The sequence below is a fragment of the Triturus cristatus genome, chromosome 10 (genome assembly GCF_964204655.1).
Source record: "Triturus cristatus chromosome 10, aTriCri1.1, whole genome shotgun sequence".
Classification (NCBI taxonomy): Eukaryota; Metazoa; Chordata; class Amphibia; order Caudata; family Salamandridae; genus Triturus; species Triturus cristatus.
Window position 1 is genome coordinate 360,356,531 of NC_140593.1, and position 21,956 is coordinate 360,378,486.

A 21,956-nucleotide genomic window follows, 5' to 3' on the forward strand; every position below is an offset into this window, starting at 1 on the left:
AGAACTGAAGCCCTGCCAGCTTCTCCAAGGTCTCAACAATCACTTCCTGATGTGTCGTCATGAAACTGCAAGGACTCCAAGAGCCCTGGAGCACTACAGCCTTAGGAAATCACCAAGAAGATCCCTTGGAGAGAAGCTATCTCTCCCCTGCACACCGCAGGCACTGATCGCGTGAAGTCTGGTTTGTTGACTTGCTGCTCACTGACAACCTCGACACAGCACCAAAGAAAGAAGGGGTTCAATAGGTCTGGAGAGTCAGATCTGCCTGTCTACCAAGTTTTGAGGCACCAGGACCGACTGGAGCCACGGTGTACCAATACACGGGGTACCAGACCATAAAGGTAAAAACCTTTCACTCCAGACTCCCAAAGCACCAGAAGCAAGCACCCATTGAGGGAGATCGAGACACTTGCGACCGCATTTTCAAGTGGCCCCCTTTGTCTTTGCGCACCAGTTTCCCACACCCTGAGGACTCTGCTCCTGCCCAATCCAGGATGCTCTCAAACTTCTCCTGCTGGAACTTCAGACCTGGTGCCAACATCGACATTAAATGAAAAGGTGAAGCATTATCTGATATTATGTGCACTTTCCTCTTGTACCCCATTGTTTCCTATTGAGCGTAATTGCACATAAAAGTGATATATTTTTTTTTAATTTGAAAAATTAAAAATCCAAAATTACTTACCTTAGAACTGTGTTCTTGGTCTTAAAATATACATAAATGTCAACTTTATTTTATAAATTGGTCTCGGATTTATTCTTAAGTGTGTGTCTCATTTATTGCCTCTGTAAGTACAACAAATGTTTACCACTACCCTCTGTCTGATAAGCCTAACTACTTGCTCACACTACCACAAAAAAGCATTAGAATTATCTTCTTCTACCTCTGTGTACTATTTGGGGATTCTTTCGACTCTCTGCACAGAGCACTTCATTTTATTAGAATATATAGAAAGGCAGCTTCCTCCATTTGGTGGTTCAACAGTGAGATAAAAGGCTTTGCATATGCTAGAACCGCTTTGCCAATATTTGACCACATGAGTAAATCCAAAATTTGTCTTTAGCTAGTCAAATTGAAGATTGGTCTATTTTTCCAAATTTCTAGGGCCTTGATTAAGTCCCTGAAACATATCGTTTCGAAATTTAAAAATCTGTACTTTAGTTAGGACAAAGCATTTAGGTTGTAGTTACTTTTTTTAACTTCATAAAAAGGCTCCAACTTTAGTAAAATGGTGCATGAAACCAGTAGCCAGGATTAGAGCTCGACCTGACCGTTATGATAATGTCAATGTAGATAATACTGAGGATGGACATGAGTCAGTCTCCTCAAGTACAGCTGAGACCCCCTCAGATGAGGACCTCAGGCTAGAAAGATTGACCAAGAGACTGAACTTAGAAGCTAAGCTCCTCGAAATAGAATGGCAAAGGAAAGAGATGGGCCTAGGACATATCTCTTGTGGCAGCATACAAATAAGTTGCAAGAATTAAAGTTTTTATGACTCCAAATTCCCCAAAGGGATTGCCCTAAATATTCAGATGGTGATGATATCACTAAGTGATTCATTACATTTGAGAGGGCCTGTATAGGAAGGAAAGTAGCCAGAAAGAATTGGGCTCCTCTCTTGTGGGAACTATTCTCAGGAAAATGCAGGGATAGACTCCTGTCATTGAATGAGAATGGGCCCTGGAACCAAGATCTCTGCTGTGCATGGCCCAAGCTCCTGGGACTCAGTTCCCTCTGAGGCTGACAAGTATTCTCCCTGAGGAGAGGGGACTTGATCTGGTGTCTGAATATAAGCTGGCTTCCCAGACTTCTTGCCTTTTCTCTTGGAAGGTTGGTCCATAATTACAGGCTCCAACACTTATTTTACACCCTGGGTTCTTCACTGTGCTCTGGTTTTCACACACACCCATTAAGGTAGTTTCAGCATTTCTGCATTGGTTTTCCTCTATACCTCAGCCCATGCTAAGTACTCTAAATTGTTGCCAAGCAGACACTTTACAAGGATAGCAGAAGACACCACAACCCTTTTGAGGCCACTAACCCTTCCTCCTTCCTCGATCTAAGGTCTCCAAGGCCATTGGATGCACTTTAGCCCGATTGTCAGCATTGAGGACTGTATAGGTCTCCCCAAACAGATATTGATCTTAGGACGCCAGTTGCTCAGTCACCATAGTGATACTGGTACCAGTGTCTCTTAGGGCTTCTACTCTAATCTCATAGATATTTGTCTCTTTATGTATCACTCCAGGTTACTGGGCCAGACAGCCAGGGTAGCTACATCCACCACTCTCTCTGACACTAGAGCTGCCTCAGTGAGGATATTCACATGGTCAGGGCTCACCTGTCAGCCCATCTTGAGACTCACTACTGCACTTACTGTAGATGTTCTAGATGCATTCTTTATTGTTTTTACAGATAGGGTTTGCAGCTTGACGTCCACGGGCCGTACACTTCTGACACCAAGCTTTTTGGGGATTTCAGTTTTTACTATGGCACCCACCCTTAGATTGTGATGAGTTTCTGAGCCCACCCTCCTGAGCAGGTTTTTAGGGGTCTGAAGAAGTCTAATTTTTTGTTTTGTGCTTTTGCTCACCATCTCTCTCTTGGGCGGTCTTTTTGGTCTCTTTTTTAGGTCAGTACAAAATTACTGCCACCAGAGATGGGTCCTAAGTCTATCTCTTTTCTTTGTCCTTTTATGTCCAGGAGTTGTGCTTCTAAGTTCAACCTCCAGGTCAATCTTTCCTGCATGAGATCCTTTGCTGAGGGGTTCTCATCTGGCTCTGAGCGGATGGACTCAGCCATGTCCTCAGTGTGATTTTCAGTAGTTTCTTCACCATCAGATTGAGTTACTAGTCCTGGGTTATCTTTTTCAATCTGCAAATGTTTTCTTTATTAGCATGTTTGCCAGTTTTAATACCCCAACCTTTACAGTGGGCCCTGCGCCTTGCATAGAAAAGGTCCATGTAAGGGGTCAGGTCGACCTCCTGATCCTGGTTATCAGTACCTCTCATTATTTATACTAAAGCTGGAACCTTTTTATAAAGTTACAAAAACCTTAGCACCTCTCTTTGTCCTAACTTCAGTAATATTTTTAAAATGCAAACAACTGGATACAGGGACTTAAGTTAGGCCCTGACAGTTAATTTTAAAATTTGGAAATCAAAAAAGTACAACTGGCTAAAGACAATTTTGGCTTTATTTGTGTGGTCACTTATTGACAGAGTGGTATCAGTAAACGCAAAGTCGTAGACCCTACCGCTGATCCACCAATGTAGGAAGCTAGCTCTCTTCATAGTGTACTAAAAAGAAGTACACTGTGGTAGTTTGAGCGAGCTGTTAGGCTTATCAGAGTGTAGTGCTAAGCACTTGTTCTACTCACAGAGGCAATAAAAGAGACACAAACTCAAGAATAAATCCAAGACCAATTTATACATTTTGTTTTAGCTTTTTATGTAATTTTTAAGACCAAGATATTTGATCTATAGTAAGTATTTTCAAAGTTATGATTTTTAAGAGTTCAACAAATATATCACTTTTGTGTGCAATTACACACCATTGAAGTCAATGGTCACCATCTTGTGTTAGGATCGATAGCAAGACCAGGTGCAGAGTTTCAGCAGCAGAAGATCAGGACCATCCTGGATTTGGCTGGGAGCAGGGTGCTGATGTTGATGGTAGCTTGTGCACTATGACAAAGGTGGCCACCTGAAAACATACTGCACAGAAGGACTTGAAGTAAGTCTGGTGGGTCCCACTCGAGGGAGGAGGTTGCAAGTGCCTCAGGACCATGGGAGCACAGCTGGGTCATTGTTACCAGGGTTGGTTGGGCCGAGTGCAAAGCAGATTTGTCAGCCGTGCGTTGAGATGTCCTGGTGGTTAGGAGCAGGCAACTTGACGAGGCGATTTTGGGACAGCTGGGCTACTCAAGACATGGGTCTCAGGGGTCTCAACGTCCCTTGATGGGTGCTTGATTCTAGGATTATTAGATGCTGGCACTGACTCTTCGTCTTGCTGTTTGCTGAAGAGGGTCTGGAACCCCGGGTATTGGTGCAGCCCCGGTAGGGGAAACAACCTTTACAACGCAGTAATTACTACACACTACCTTTACAACGCAGTAACTACAACGTAACATCCTTTATATCGCATGCCATTACAGCGCAACCATTACATCGCATGTCACTACAACGCATGTCATTACAACGCATGTCACTACAACGCATGCCATTACAACGCATTACAAGATAAGTAATAGGGAATAGTAATTTTTACCCCTACACTATCCAACAGTTACCCTACTGTTGCACTCACTGGAGTGGGAATTGTAATTTGTACCCCTACACTATCCAACACTTACTCTACTGTTGCGCTCACTGGAATGGGAAAAGCATTTTTTACCCCTACACTATCCAACACTTACTCTACTGTTGCCCTAAAAGTAATATCCAATGTAATAGTATGGGTTGGAATGGTATGTGCTGTAATGGAATGCGTTGTAAATTTAGTTTCTAAAAATGTGTTGTGATGGCATGCATAGTAAAAACATGCGTTGTAAAGGCATGTGATGTAAATGTGTGTGTTGTAACGTCATACATTCCTCCAGTAGGTCCTGGTGTCTCCAAACTTGGTGGAAAGACAGATCTGAACCTCCAGAGCTGGTGTACCTCTTCGGGTTTGGGTGCTGCTTTGGATTCACTGGGGAGCAGCAAGTCAACAAACCGGACTTAGAGTGATAAGTGCCTACAGTGTGCAGGGGATGGATACCTTCACCCCAAGGGGAGTTCTTGGTGATTTTTCAAAGACTGGAGCAGCTCTGGGGTTCTTGGAGTCTTCACAGGGTCAAGATGAGGCTGAACAACTACAATTGTTGAGTCCTTGAGGCAGCAGGCAGGGGTTTGCACCAATTTTCCCTGCAGCAGAGCATCAGATCCCAGGCAGCATCTCTTCTTTGCCTGTGTCTTCTTCTTGTCCTTCATATCTAAAATTCAAGGTCCAATGATGCCACCTAATTGCTAAATTTAGGGGAGTTAAAGGGGGAGGTAGGTAGTACCCAATGGGCTGCCTACCTTTAGGTTGTCCACACCTTGTAAATGACCACTTCCTTCCAGAAGGGGGAGTTCCCCAACCCTGGCAGGTTGGTTTCCCACCATCTCAGGATGGTAGATTTTCAGGAGAGGAGGTTGCATCATCTGCCACACCCTAGGGGTGGTGCTGGCTGAATGTGGATACTCCTCCTCATCTAACTAATTTTTCCGCCTGTCTTCCCACCCAATGTATAGCAGGACAGGGGGTTGGCATCCCTCACTATCTGGGGAAGCAGGGCCTGGAGGAGGTGTGAAGCACCTCTGCCCAGAGAAGACTTTGTTTCTGGTCTCTGAGAGCGTGGGCTGCTGGTGGCAGGCTGGCTATGACTAGTCAGTGCTGGGTTGGTTTTCAGGGGATTCTATAAAGGGTCTCCTGTGTTCATTTATTAACAAATCCAACACAGGCCTCAGTGAGGATTTATGAAGTCAAGATGATTGGTATGAAACTTCTTAGGGTACAGTGAAGCCATCATGGAGCTAACATTTTGTAATGGCAAGAATCCACTTCATGTAGTCGCTATGGCTTACCTGTGCACTTACAATATCCAAGAATGGCTCAGATATTGCAGGGTAATATCTGCTCATTTTCTTTTTAGTTTTATATAGCACAAACTCGACCCAAAGATATCAAAGCACTTTACATGGTCACCAGATGCATTACAGATGGACACATTCATTTTGTTTGGCATGGGGAGATTAAGTGATTTGCCCAGAATCACAGGATATTCAGAGTCCCTGCCGGGACTCCAACCCGGTTCCCCAGCTTCAAGGTAGACCCAGTAGCCGTTATGCCATGTCATGCCAAACATGGGATATAGTTCACCTTATCTTAGAGGTGTAAGGCCTGCCGTAGAGGTGACTCTCATCCGGTGTATGATGGCATGGCACACAGGCTGTGTGCCATGTTGACTCAGGTTTTCTCTGCACCAAGATACACAGCCTGCGATGGCAGTTTGCATGGTCTTGGTGAGGGGTCTCTGGGGTCGCACAATTGGTGCTGCATCCCAAGTGGATCATCTTCAGTTCCCATGACCTATGTACAGGGGGTCCCATTTAGTAGGAGCTTACAGGTGTGGCTGAAATTGTGCCAATCATGGTACAGTTTTGGTAAAGTGGTTTGGCACTGGGAACCTAGCTAACATGGACCTAGTGCACTTACAATTCAAAATCACATCAAGCATCGAGCAAAAAGTGGGAGCCATCCATGTCAAAAGAGTCACTTTCCTACAGTGTCATAAGTGCCCTCGTATTCCATACCCTCTCGTCTCAAACGGTGTCACTAAGACCATGGGTCTGTGACAGTCTCTATCACCACTGGCTGGGCTGGAGGAACTTGAGTCACTGGTGAAGCAGCACAAGATGATGGTGTTTATCAAGGGCACACCTGTCCAGCCCATGTGAGTATTCAGTAATGCTGTGGTACAGATTCTGCACATGCATAGTGTACACGAGTTTGGAGCCCACAATGTGCTGGAGAATTCAGAACCTGTATAAGGCTCAGTGTTACTGTTGAACTGTTACTGCAGAGTGTGCTGGTGGAGCAGTGGCTGTGGGCTTATAATCCATTGTCCAACAGAAGTCCATTCTGACAGGGTGCACACATTATCCATGTCCCTACTCCCCCTCATCATTACTGCCCCATCCCCTGGGCTTTCTATCACCGGCTTTCCATTTCTTTGCAGCACTTCGTTCATGCCATTGCCCCACCTCTGTTACTCACAATAAAGTGACTACCACCTCCTCACGTCTGTGACGAGTAACTATATGTTGAGGCTGTCAAGGAAACGTGCTCATATGCCATGTCTGCTCTCTCCTAAGTCCCTCCCTCCTCCCCTACTAACTCCTCTGTAGCTTGCCAGAGATTTGAAGCTAAGCAGTCCTCTGCTGTAATGCGAGGCTCCCGGAAAGATTGGCACCAGTGGTGGGAGTCAATCCAAAGCTGATTCCGCCTGCCCACCGATTCTAGTATTGCAGGCAGCCGGAGTTTCAGTATCCACCCACCTCACCATGAAAATTCAATGCAATGCACAATTGGAATGTGCCCACCTGGATTAACTCTCCTCTGATCCACTCTGAAAATCTTGGTGTACCTCTATGCAGCGTTCAAGGCCTGTGTTAGCCTTCTTTTTTCTTCGCGATCTTACAGTATCTCAGGTAGTGCAGCTCGACCTCCACGATTCGGGTCCAACGTCACAAGATAATCAGTTCAGGGCTCAGTACAGTCTTGCACCTCTTTCAAGATGGGAAATGGCAACATGGTCATAGAGCCTGGCATTGCATAACCATCCTCTCTGCCAGTATTGCCCTTTTAGGTGGAAGTAACTCTGCAGAATCTCGCAGAGCTTTTAAGTAACCCTACAGAATTACACAGAGTAAAACTCCCTGAGTTCTGGCCATCCCTGCTTAAGAGACACTGAGTAACAAAGTGCCCAGGCATGAAATGCCCATTATCTGAAGCAAATTCACCCAAGAAGTCAAAATGTGGAAGTTTTGAGATATCAAGAGCATCCACGTGGCAATTTGGCAACATCAAAATCCCTGCCCCTCAGAAGGGCTATGGACCCTGAGAAGGGTGGGTGGCGAAATGTGGGTGCTCCAAAAAATAAAATTGCTTTGAATAAATACAATAATAGTTTGAGTGAGGACCATGATATCCGCCCCATATTCATCTGCAGGGCACGCCCTCTATAATCAACCTTGAGAATGTGTCAACGATAGACCCTTCATGCTTACAAACACACATGTCCTTATTGAACAAAGTGACATATTGGTTGAAGAGTATCATGGGTAGGGCCTATGAATAAAATCTTGTCTGGAGACTGTATTATAATACATTTTAGAAGGCCAAATCTAATGTGAGCCATGCTATACGGCCTTTATCCATCAATCATCCATCAGGAGGGCACCAGAGTGCAACCCTTTGGATTTTTCTACTGCCCAAGAATAAATCACTTGCCAATAGCAGTGCACAACAGAATGGCCTTGCAAGAGACAAAGCAGCAATTTGTTCTCAGCAGGACAGTGTTTCAGTCTCTCATAGATTTGATGTCCTGTCATCTTGCGAACAATTGGACTGACGACTACAAATCTCCGGGCTTCCTGATGATAATGATACGCCCTCCCCTTTGGCTGAGACATCTGTGATTTATAATAATGATGTCCAGATGAAGACTTGGTTCTTAATCTCCTGAAAAGTGGCAGGCCTGCGAGCCAAGTTAAATAATCTGGACTGGGTAAAGACAGTGGATAAGTGTAAAATCATCTGCTGTCAAGACACATGTTCACAAGATCCTCTATATATAAATTGCTATACAACTTTTAGCGTCCCATCTATTCCATCAAATTCAGGAAGGGCAAAAGGGGTTTGATTATTTTCATTTCTGTTACTCTTGTTGGTATAATTGTCCTGGAAGTTAACAGTACGCCACACTGTGCTCTATGGTCTAACTGGAATTCCAGAAATCATTTGATTTGTTACCGATCAATTTTTACCATAATATCTTTGATATAACTATAATCAGGGTTGTGAATGATCTGGTGGGTCCCTTGTGTAAGCTTGAGAATAACCACAAAAGGGATCTTTTAATAATCTGGGTTGGGGACTTTAACATCCTTACATGTGACCCAAAAATCATGATGATCTATGGCCTCTGGGACAAAGCTGATCAGCCAGTTTTAAATGTAGGCATACCCCATATGGAGATGCACTGAACAGAGTAGTTGCCTCCAAATAGCTCACATTTGTGCAAGATCTTAATAGCTCTAACTCTAGCCGAGTCCCAACGTTCACAGGGTCAGATTCATGCTCTATAACTCATCATATACTTATTTCAAACAAATTGACTTCAATAGTAAATAAACATGAGGTACAAGTAAGCTGCCTAAGTGACCATAATCCCCTAACCCTGGGACTCAAACTAGATCTTGGCATCAAAACTTCTAACACTCCTCAATATATGCTTGAATACACAAAGAACAAGGGCCTAAATATCAAATGGCCAAAGATTGATAAATATTGTTATATGAAGGAACTGGTAGTGAATAATCGTGCCCAAATTGCCACTATTTTACAAGATTACAGTCATTCTGCAGATATTATCCAGGCATATTCTACCTTGAACACGTACATGGCAGAAAAACTGACCAAAAACACCACACTGATTAATAGTAGCCCAAGTTGGTTTAATCATGCTCATACGCAAGCTAATAAAACTCATGAATTAGCCCTGAAATAGCAGCCCCAACACCAGCTAGGTGTAGCTCAAGCCAGGATAACACATACAAAAGTTATTGCAGCTAGGAAAGTTGAAATACGGGAGATTGAGGCTGCAAGTGGGCTAAAGGATTCTCATGCTTTTTGCAAGGTTGTGAACTCTCCCCTTGTCTCAGGCTATGACAGTCCGAAGGATGACACAGTTATTCCTGCGAAAGTATGGGCAGAGTACTTCTCTAACATTTTGACATACGGTAAGCATTTCACTCGGAGTTTGATGCCTGCTAGGCAGTCAGAAGTGTCTTCACCATACTCAAGTAGGGTTGAGTCCACCCTGGTAATACCATCTTACCAGGGTGGTTTGAGATGGCCCATGATGAAACATGTCACATCACGTGAGCCTACCTCATTCAAGTTTTGGAATTGCCAGGATCTAGGATAGATGAGAAGTTATGCTAGGTAGGCAGAATCTCTATATAGAGGAACATAACACTTTTTTAAGTGCCTTCCTGACAGGCTACCATGTCATTGTGTGTTTAGATACTTTACTAAAAACAGACGTGGGGCCTAGTTCAGCCTATTTTACTCTCTGAGAGATAAGGATAATACACCCTTAGCCAGAGGATACATTATTGGCAAACTTCTGGGCAAATCTGTCTTTTCAGCATTTTTTACTCCCTCAAAAGAACATTCTGATTTCCAAATTCACTGGCAGATAGGAAGGAGAATGAAACCGCATCTGCTGAAACATCCTCAGACAGGTTCTAGGTAATTTCTGATCTTCTGTTGAAGATTGTATGCCAGGTACTTCGCAAGTCTAAACAATGCAATCATTTCCCCTTGGGAATGGGCTCAGCATAAGGAGATTCTTGCTCCTGCTCATGAGAAGGCCAAGATGAGATCTGAGGAGAAGAAACATTCCCTGAAGATCCAGAAATAGTGGGAGAAGGAGCAAGGGACTCCTAATAAATGTTGCCTGGTTTCATTCCGGGTATGTGCAAGGATGTCAGTGAGAAAAGTAATTGAGATCCGCAACTGATCAATCAGCACAGGAAGATTAAGTGTGTGAGGTTCAGCTCTGTGTTGTGTTCCAGAAGTATCCTCAGTGTTGTCTGCATGATATATTTTAGAGAAATGCTTTTAATGCTCTGACCTTACCTTCGCAAGAAAACAGAACACTGAGACCAGGAACACTCTCCTTATTTGTCACATCTCTCCAGAACCCTTAGGTATCTATCCTGCTGTCTGAAAAGACAGTGATAGATAAAAGAGATCAGCAGCATGCATATAAACCTTGCATAAGAACCGTAGGTTGTGGGTACTGTAGCACTGACTTTAATTAGGGGTCCCAAATCTCTAAAATATACATACCACAAGCTTAAAAAAAAGAAAAGGCTAAAACAATTCTCAAAGGGAGATCTTCTACCAGGAGCTTTTGCTTTCAAAGACATAGAAAAGCTGGTAAAGGGACTGGGCCAGCCAAGCCTGCCCCACATGGTACTTGTCGCGAGAAAAAAGCCGGAAGTGTGTTGGTCTTTATCCACTTTAGGTAAGGAATGGGAGCTGAGGTCTGGAGGAAGGACATGACAGAAATGGGAGTGGTCAACTTTTTTGCTTTGTTACATTGTACCTGAGGGAGGTGGGGACAGCTATTATTGGAAGGACTGTGACAAGGAAGGATTGAGGAGAAATTTAATTTTATTTTAAAAAATCCACTTTCCAGCATAAAGCTGCTGTGATGCGTAGGTTATCAACAATCACTTTTAATGTCAGACACACATGGGTTACCAAAGCATCTCCTCCATAAGCAGTGATGCACGGTTGTCCTACAAATCAAAGCATGTTGGGATTGATTTATGCCTCCAATGGCTAGTTACCACGCTAGCTGCAAAGCGTTTGGTTAGACTGAAACATTTTTCAAAAGGATACGCGACCTTGAATATGAGTAGAGCACCTGAAATTTCATACCTTAAAAGCAGAGTAGAACATTACTTTAATGGCTCCTTAATGGTCTGTTTACTGCCAAGAAAGTAAACGCTTGTTTAATCAGAATATCTACCGCATCAAAAAAGTCAAGTGAGTTCATATCACAAGAACAGGAGATAAACAAATTAAGGCAACTTAACTTCCCGCTTGCAGAACAGGATTTGGGTAACTTAAATTCGTATTCGCTTCTGACAGACAGCAACATGAGTTTTGGACCTCAGTGTTGAACTCAGAGTTGTAAACAAGAAAAACATTAGGCTGACAGGAGCACACGGCCTTGTTCACCTGAATGAGTATGAACGTCTCTGGGTGGACACAGCCTTACGTTCATTTATATTCTAAAAATTATTAACATTAGGCAATAAGAATTATGAAAGTATGATTTAGAGGTATCGTAACAAGCTGTGTCAATCTGATAAATTAATGTTGTGTAGTTAGCTGATAATGCAAACTTAGTTCAACTTTGCTTGACAAAGACCTTTGGCACAAAATAAAACATTGTGAGCAATGTTTTTCGAGAAAATATTTTTGCGAGATAGCTCCTCTGTTAAAGTGGGTATTCTGTTGCCTTTATTGCCCACAAATCTACATTCTCTTTCTCCCACTACTTCTGTATGTTAAAAGTAGAGCAATAAAGCGTATTTTAAAATTATATAACTTTCATCAAATTGCAGCTTTAGATTCAGTCTTCCATAGAGGGTGGGGTTGGGGCCGGTGCCTGTAATAATGGCCCCTCGAAGCAGATCTCCCTGCACCGTGTCTGCTCAGGCTCATATATTTTTGGATCCCGAGACGAAATTGGTTTCTAGACATCCTGTCCGGTATTGTCTAACCCCAACCCTACATTGGGGTCCTGAAGTGAGCTTTGGCAGGGGTTTGTGTGGCTCTGCCAATGATGGGCTGTGGAGGTGCGAGCTCCTGGAGGTTCCATGGTGACAGGGGCTGCTGTGCTTTCACCGCTGTGTCTGCGCAGCACTCACCATGTATGTATCTGGCCTGGTGGTCAAGGCTGAGATAAGCGGCATCTGATGGAGGACTGGATTATGGAGCTGCAGCATGACAGGGGTAATGACCATTGAAGAGAAGGACAACTCCGGCTAGACAGTGTAAAATGGCAGGTGAGGCTTATAAATGAGAGTGTGTTCCCCAGTTAAAAAATGGCTCCATGCGGCACGGTAATCAGTCTACCATATGTACTTCATGGTGCTGTGGGGCGAAGTTTGAAACTCTTTCATTTACATGCTGAGATGTTGATTACCTACTTTTGATATGACCCTTAGCAGACTCTAAGTCCTGCGGACCGGGAGGCGCAGCCAACCCCATAGGGATAGGAGCTAACCCACCCCCGTGGGAAGCACCTGAGGGGCACAGCAGCAGAGGAGGACAGAGTGGTACCAGCAGGGCAACAGAGGGAAGCAGTATACAGGTGCAAGCAGGCATTGTAGCAGCCTGCCGCCTGTTGGAAGTTTGCGAATGGTGAGTGCAAATGGGGTGCGGCCTGCAAATTCTAACACACTTGCGTCAATTGTGGAGGGAGGCATCCAACCAGCGAGTGCAGAGAAACGAAAAGGGAGACTTGACTAAAAGGCCAGTTTAAAAAATTGACAGAGCGCAAAAAAAGGAGAACACAGGGGCTCTGGGACTGGGACCCACCCCAATGAAATGCCATTATCTTATCCAATTGCTCAACCATTGCCATAAGAAAGATGATGTATACTTGCTAGTGGATGGTTTCAGGAATGGCTTTAGAATTCCGTATGTTGGGCCGGTGGAGGGAAGGCTCTGTAACAACCTAAAATCGGTCACAGACAATTATGAGGTAGTGAGATGGAAGGTGACCAAGAAGCTAGAGCTGGTCCACATGGCTGGCCCATTTGAGAAACTCCTGCTGAAAGACCAAGAAGGAGGCATGCCAATTCCAGCTCATCCACCAACTAGCATGCCCGGAGGGCGAGTCAGTGAATGACAGGTTAGATCAAGAGCTGTGCTCAGTATCCTATGCTTACACTGGACGAGGCAATTGACCTGCTAAGAACAACGGGGAGTAAGACCCTGATGACAAAGGCCAATATTGAGTCTGCCTTCCGCCTCCTTGCGGTGAAATTTGATGGTGGAACAATTCAAGGAATTGACGGAGCAACTCTGGACCTCACTGCCGCAGGATAAGACGGAAGCCCCCACTACATGTCTGACATTTCTGGGGATACAGCTGGATTCAAAAGAAGGGGTCAGTGGGCTCCCAGACCAAAAAATAGCAGACCTAAGACAGGATATTGAGGGGCTAATAGCCAAGAAGAAAGCAACGCTCAAAGAACAGCAGCGGCTGCTAGGGAAGCTCAACTTTGCCGCCAAGGTCATCCCAGCAGGTCGTACATTTGCGAGATGGTTGGCATGACTGACAAAGTGCACCACACAAAAGCATCACAGAGTCAGACTGACTATGGGGGTGAGAAGGAACTTGAGCAAGTTCAATGGGACCCTAGTTTGGTGGGCACCCAGGGTGACAACGGAGTAACTGGGTCGTGGCAGGAAGCTAGGGCTTCGGCGGCACTCTAGATGCCACTAGGTGCAGTGCCAGGTGGTCCATGAGTTGGCATGAGACAGGAATGAAAAATAAATGTGACGCTGCCTGAGTTATTACCAATAGTGGTGGCATTTACACTGTGGCGAGAGTACCTGGCAAACAGACAGGTAACGTTGTGGTTGGACTACCATGAAGTGGTCGACGCAATAAACGTAGGGGTGGATGACAGAAATACCAGCAGTCATAAGGGACTTGGTGGAGCTGACCTAGCGTTACTTGTGTACCAAGCCCTGGCCCCAAAGACCGCAAACACTTATCGTGAATGTGTGGAACAATGTTTCAGGAGGGTGACGGGGAGGATGCTAAACCCTGCGCAAGTGAAAAGTAGAAGAACTTAAACAATGGGCCTTTGAGCAGGACAAGCAGGACAATTCCAGAGCATGGGAGCAGTCACACCTGAGCACCATAGCATACCACTTGAAGTTGTACAGGGTCGGTGTACCTAACAAACACATTTTACTGCAACGCAGCAATGAAGGGCTGGGGGCCGCATGCAACCAAAGAATCATGGATCCAGACTACCAATTGATTTTGAGAGGCTGAAGGCAATCTTGCTGTGTCCACTTGGCATATGTAGATCTGCAATGGAGGCACACTTGTTCAGGACAGCATTCACCATGGTTTTGTTTGGGGCATTCAGGGTGAGTGAGCTGGTGGCACCGTCAAGATCCAACCCAGGCTCAGCTTGCCTCCAGGTGGAGGACTTAAACTTGGGAGATACTTGGTGGTGTACCTAAACGAACCAGGAAGGGAAAGGGAAGCACGCACGACTGAAGTGTCTTGCGGCAAGTGAGCACTGCCCAGAATTCTTGACCTGCAGTTACATGCAGGTCAGATTGGGAGGCAGCCCCCCCTCTGTTCATGCACGAGGATGGCAGCTTCCTCAGCAGGTCCCAATTCACCACAGTAATGCACCAAGCTGTGGCAAGGTTGGGCCTCACACCGGCACGCGTTGACCACATTCATTCCTCATCGGGGCAGCTACCCCAGTGGTGGATGAAGGGATTAGGCGTCTAGGGAGGAGGAAATCCTCTGCATTTAAGGCATACATTAGGCCATTGTCATACTAATGCAGGACTAATCCTTCACAGAAGGGTACGGAGCAAAACAATGGGCAGTGTGGATAATAGGAGACTCATACATCATAGGGGCACAGAGGTGGTCTGGAGTCAGGAAGCTGAATTGTGGCATATGGTGGCGCAATTCCAAAGTTATATGGCTGGGCAACCCAGATATGAAATGAAGCCAGCTCCTCCTGCTGTATGGGATGTGCAAAGGGCTCACAGGAACCCTCCAACAGTGGTAATTTCCCTGGGGGGACAACAATCTCACAGCAATGGGGCAGAAAGCTGTGTTGGAAGCCATCTGAGCTCACCAGACAACCTGTCAAGGTTGGTGCGTCCAGCCAACATAATATGGTCAGATGTCATTGCATGATAGGAGTGGTGGTGGGCAGTGACCCAGGGAGAAGTGGAAAGAACAAGGTGGAAGATGAACAAAACAATCAGCAAGTTCTGCAATGGCATAGGATTTGTAAGGCATGGCCTCATCAACCTAAGGATGGGGAGATATTACACAGATGACAAGGCTCACCTGTCTAGTGTAGGGATTGATATGTTCCTCCTGAACATCGTGGAGGCATTGGAACTTCTCGGTTTCCGTTAGGCTTTGAGGGAGCCTTCAGACATTGAAAAATCACCACCAGCATGGTGGGGAGTTACAAGGTTTAACAATAAATATCTTCACATAAGGACATAAAAGGACAATTGCTTGAACAAGTTCCTTGGGATGCCTCACAGCAGGGACACTTAAGGACAAATAAAAAGGGGTAAGAAATGGTCAGGGTTGGGCGGACATGGCATTTTCAGCCCAGGGATGACAATGAGGCCACGAACGCCAGACATTCAGTAGCAGGGGAAGGCTTGAAGCCACGACCCGCTGAACCAAAGTAATCAACAGAAGGAGAGCTGTCACAGCAGCTGACAGTGATTTATTATGCCCATTAAAGAGTCTTAATGAATTGAAGGATGAGGCTTTGCAGATTATGTGAGGTGTGGCTTTATTATGCAATAAAGATAAGATTGCACTATGGACCAATTAAGAACTGTATGCTTTACATAAAATGAACATAATAATGACCAATGCAATCATGATAACCTATTTACCAGCTAATGATGTGAATAAACTGAGGACGTTCTAACACTACAAAGGTCTTGGTGCCCATATTTGATGGGAGAAAGTGAACAGCGAGAGGGACCGTGGAATGCTCGCACAGCTGGGGGGGCTAAAACTACTGTACAGAAAAGTGGTTCTTTATTTTACAGAGCCCCAATTAGGTTTACTGCTACCAATGCTAACTATTTGACTTGACACATGCATTGAGCCTCCTCTGGTGTCTCATTAGGATACTCTCTATATTGGCTTTGATTCTGTGGCCAGTCTCCTTAGTGCTACGAGAAAGTCTAATGCTAAAGAGTTCAAAGTGCTTTTTGACAGGTAGAAGATGAGCCAGGCCCAGAGAGGAAGAAACATTCATGTATACTGCCATCAGCCTACCTCCCGAGACTGTGATGACAGAAGGCAAACTGAAGCATTTATTGGTTGAAATGAATGGCAATGTTTGGGTAAGGCTGCCACCCTAACCTTCAGAAAGGACCATTTTGAAGGCGTTTACAAGCAAGCTACACGCATGGCAAAGTACAGGGTGTCCAACTTAGAGGATGGGTCTGCCATTCAGGACCAAAGATTCGCACCAAGAGAAGGAGATTGGAGATGGTTTGGTGAAAATTGAATATTTAGAAGCCTGCTCTAGACAAAACAAGATATACATTTTGGGTGTGTTAAAGTCTAAGGCACTTATCAAGCTCCAACTCTGTGCTGGGACACTGCTGAGGGATCTCTTTGGCAGAGACGGTTTCTGACTTTTTGCTGATTGAGAGGTCCATATGGTTCTGGGCACCAGGCTTCCATGCAGGGCAAACCCCTAACCACTCAGAGTTTGTCTTTTAAACTACAGAGAAAGCAATAATGTTTTGTGAAAGGTCAAAGAGAAGGGGGAACTTGACTTATAGAACATGGAAATCACTACTATACCCTGGTTTAATCCATTATGGTCAAAAGGCTGTGCGAGCCTTCCTCCCAGTCTTGTGTTTGCTGAGAGAACATCAGGACCAGTACACCATGCTGCATCCGGCAAGATTGAAAAAATACTAGGTGGATCAATGAGAATCTACACCGACCCTGCTGCAGCTTTACAACTTTTACATTTCAAATTAAGCCTGTCTGCTCTGTGCCATAGCTACCAGGGGTTGAGCTCAGTTTCAAATTACTGACACCTTTACTGGAACTAACAAGTACAGTGACATTATTCCTTGTGGCGGACTACCATCAACCTCAACTAATAATACACTTTAACACAATATTTATATATAAAGTCGAGTGAAATGGAAGCCACCAGCTGGTGCCCTCACAGCTCTCCATTACATTAAGTAGAAAGCGACCACACTTGAGAAAGGTGTGTGTCATGCGTTTATGGATTTCACCCAACAAATTCCAACCGTCATTGTCATTCATCAAGATAAAAACTGATTCATTTTTAGACATCATATATCCTTTACCAAAAGGGGAGGTAATGTGTTCCCAATAGAATTGGAAAAGTTACCTTGTTATACAAAAGTGCTTTGAACTCTGTGAAAATGGACCTGCTCTTTACAAATGTTCTATACAGTTGAATTTGCATTCAGGAAAATGTGATATCTTGTGTGTCCTAGTAATGATTCATTAAACGTATTGGAATGCTATGTATGATGCACAAGTGGGTGATTTGTATCATGACATCATAAAACTAACGGATCCTCATGTATTGCAATTCATTGCATTGTGTCAATTTAGGTGACATAAGTTATATCATAAGTGGGAGTAATTGGGTTATTGGTTCAGGGGTGTGAAAACCCTTCTGAAGCAACAACCACAATCCTAGTCACAGGCCACCCGTTTGCCACCTCTCCACCCCCCCAGATATCTTCTTATGGACCCTGGTGCTGAGCCAGCATTTTTGCCTCCTTAGCAAGCTCCCTGGGATTAGAAAGCCCACTATCCACTAGGTGTTGACACAGCTCTGTAAAACAATTGCTGAATATCTAATCTCTGGCAATCAGATTCTATAGCCTCTTTTAATCACTAAGACCACTGCCCTTCACCTAACTATCCAGTTCTTAAACCTATCGTGATCCTTAAAATCCACCAAGGACTGTAGGGGCAGCTACTGGCTGTCCCTAAACTTCTGCCTATCATTTTCAGGTGTGTAGCTATGAGATATTTCCTGACAAGGTGTCCTTCATGAAGGGATACCTCATCCTGTCCCCCTTCCCTAGGGAGAGCAATGCACCCCTCCTTTCACTGGGAATGTGCCTCCAGAGACTGGCTCCCCAATCCTCCTCTGGGGCCCTTTGCATTTACAAATCAACCTCATAAGCCTCAAACCACTTGTTAATATCATGCCCCACAGCAAAGTTAGGCAGCAGATCCTTGGGGATGTGGACCTTTCTTTCTCCATGGGGCACCCGGGTATCACTGCCATCATTGTTGCTGGTCCCTGAGCATTGCTTGGCTTTAAGGTACAGCTCTCTCATACTCATATCATGAGTCCACAAAAGTTTCTTCTCCTCCAAGTCTCTACGGGCAGCTGCCTCCTTCTTGGTATCCTCCCTCTATGCAGCTTCCCTCTCCATTTAAAGTTTAACCAGCTGCAGCCTAAACTTCCTTTCAGCCTTTCTGTCCAGGGGCAGTGACCACCACTCCTGAGAGCAAGTTGCCCTTTCTCCAGTGGGTGCTTCACCCCAACTCCATCCTGTGACTTCCCAACAACAACGCCTCCTCCTCGGACACCATTGGCTGCCGTGCCCAGCTGAACTTTTCCTTCTCAGAAACTTTTTTCAAAATTTCTTCCAACTCAGAAGGTAAGCCACCCAATACACCTTGTGTAGCAAAACCGGTCTCCATTACCGTCAGCCTTAACATTTGACTGTGCCATATCTTGTGTGACCAGATAACCACGTTTGGCACTTTAATCATTCCCCAAAAAAATAATATTCATAATTCCAGTTCTACTGATTGGATTTAACTTGTTTTGGAGTTATACATTTTACTCTATTCTTCTAAATCGGTGTGGGATTTTTCTTGTGATATGTTTTACTTTTTTACTGTTTGTGGACTACATAAATACTTCACACAGTGCTTCTAATTTAAGCCTTTGTGGCGAGCCACTATACAGTTTAGCACAGGTTATTTAGTGACATTTGTGGTTCACCCTGACAAGAACTGTGGTTATTGCTGAAGTTGGGTTTTTATCCCCTAATAAATAACCCAATTTCATTCATATGAGGCAATGATTGCATCCATTAAAATGAAATGCATGTTATGCAAAAAGCCCTACAGTGGACTCTGATTGCACCAAAAACCGGTGCAAACCTCTAAGAGCTAATTGTCATGCATTCTGTGAAATCAGTATGTGTAAACCATCAGACTGAATATTCGTAATTTCTGTGATATACAGTGATTAGAAATAGAAGAACTGAGATATGAAGTATTTCTACATTAAACACAAGCTATTACTGTTAGCATTGCTACAAGTAGAGCAACTATGTGCTGCACCTGCTGCAAAATTTGCCAACCATCATATCAGAGATTTACTTCTTTAGTGCCCGATTTTGAGTTTGGTGGACAGGGTATTACATTGCAAATGTGGCGGAATGTCCTGCCTGCCAAATCTCTGTGAGCCCACGCCGTTTAGAGACAGGCGGTTGGCTCTGTTGATGGAATAGTTCCTCTGATGGCCCAATTCAGTGGGGACGTTGGAGGAAGAATATTACACCACATGTCCTATTAAGGGTGTACGGTGTAATGTATGTTTTCCTCTCCATCACCACCAGGAAAACCCTGGTGGTGAGGGACAGAAAAAATTACGCCCCACAACATGGGGGAAAATCTCCCTTGGTGTTGGGGTCATTAGTCTTTTATTTTTCAGAACAAACTCTCGCTTTGGGTATTTGTTCCTGAAAAACCAAAATATTAAAAAGGTTTGGTGGCCTGCTATCAAACATGATGGCTACTGCCCAACAAACATTTTGTAGATTGAAAGGTGCCCAGTTCATGGTTGTTTCTCTTGATGTGCAGAGATGGCTACTGGGCAGGGGGTCATCTCTAAATTTGGCATGTGGTCATCCATCAGAGTGGCAAAGATAATGCCCTCCACCATCTTGACAGACTTTAAATGATGCCCTCTATTCTTTGTTAACCATTTTCATCTTATTCACCTTTCTGGCTGCAGTATTGATATTTATTTCCATCGCACCTCCTATGCGTGAAGCCCTCTCTTTAAAAAAAGAATAAAACACAGTTTCTCACCCAATGTAATAAGCCCAAAGGACATTTCTTTTACAGTATATTTTTGCCATGAATCTCTGTCGATATGTTCAAGAACTTTAAGCACTTTGAAATGCAGCCATATTCACCATCTAAGTTTTAACCTGTGAGGATTAACAAAACTGGTGCAAAACCAGTTTTTACACACACTGTTGACCATACCAGGGGTGCCACAGTAGAATGGAGATTAATCTTCTGCTAACAACTGTTAGACCTGGCATCCTTCACGTGGTTTCCCCCTAAATTTTTGCCTTCAGACCTTCTGCTTTTGCTGACTTGGTCTTTGCTGGACTTAGGATTCTGCGCACTTTACCCCTACTAACCAGTGCTAAAGTGCTTGTGCTCTCTGTTCAAAACATGGTAACATTGGCTTATACCCAATTGGCACATTTAATTTACTTATAAGTCTCTAGTAATATGAACTGCATGTACCCAGGACTTGTAAATTAAATGATAACAGTGGGCCCGCTGCACTGATTGTGCTACCCACTTAAGTAGCTCTTTAAACAAGTCTCAGGACTACCATTGCAGATCCTGTGTGTGAAGTTTAAACTGCCATTTCACCCTGACAAAATAAATGTTTTGCGTAGTTAAAAACTCTTAAAATATTTTTTTATTACTGCAAGGCCTATCTCTCCAATCCTTATTACTTTTTATAAGTGTAATTTCCAAATGGGAAGTGATACTGGTTTATGTATGGTGTCTCTGAAATCCAAATTCTCTTGAAATCAAGCTTTTGGACTGTTCGGAACCGCAAATGTGAAGCTCCTGCCCGCCTGTCCCCGACACCCTGCCTGCTCTTCGTGCCACGCTGACCAATGCCTGTGACACCCTCCTTGCTCTCGGTGATCATCTCCAATTCGAACAGGACTCTTGGTACAAAACTCGAGAAGGTAAACCCTTCAGCAGGACCTATTTGTGACTGTGTACGTCCATGCTCCATTGCGGTTGGCATGAACCTTTGACTTTGACACGACCAGATAACCGTGGTTGGCGCTTTATACTTTTAGGTACTGTTTTGCAGTTTATTCTTTACAAATTTATAACTCCGGGTCTACTGATTGGATTTTTTTTGTTTTTGTTATATTCATTAAATTAAGCTCTGTTTTTCCAACCTGGTGTGGGATATTTTTGTGTGGTGTTTTCACTGTTTTGCTGTTTGAAGTGTTGCACAAATACTTTACAAAGTTCCTCTAAGTTAAGCCTGACTGCTCAATGCCAAGCTACCAGGCGGTGAGCACAGGTTAATTTAGAGTTTGCTTGTGCCTTACGTTAACGAGGATGCTGGTTGCTGCTTGACAAGGGCTCAAATCCCAGTCAACCTGCATTACTTTTCCTGGTCCTTTTGATTGGTTTTGTGACAGTGTTCCTTCTGCTGCTTCTGAACTGACATTTTATCCCAGAATGCTGTGCAGTATACTTGGTAAACTTATTTCGGAAGCTCCATGCATCATCACACCATGAACAGAGAGACTTGTCCCTTGTGAACATTTTAGCTGTTCCAGTTCCAGATGGGATTTTATGGGATAAGGTATCATTTGATGTCTCTGGTCCCATTGAACGTTTACAAATTTAACATTTGTTTTACATTTCTTAAAATATCATTATCAACTGTAGTGCTGTTTCTGATAATTGGGACATCGATGCAGTCTATGAAATGCTAGA

General features: G+C 44.2%; 1 protein-coding gene across 1 annotated transcript in view; it reads left to right on the top strand.

Annotated features, from left to right (window-relative positions):
• LOC146789440 (transmembrane channel-like protein 2) overlaps nt 1–21,956 on the top strand; it is a 566,730-nt gene that overhangs the window by 115,662 nt on the left and 429,112 nt on the right. The window lies entirely within an intron of this gene.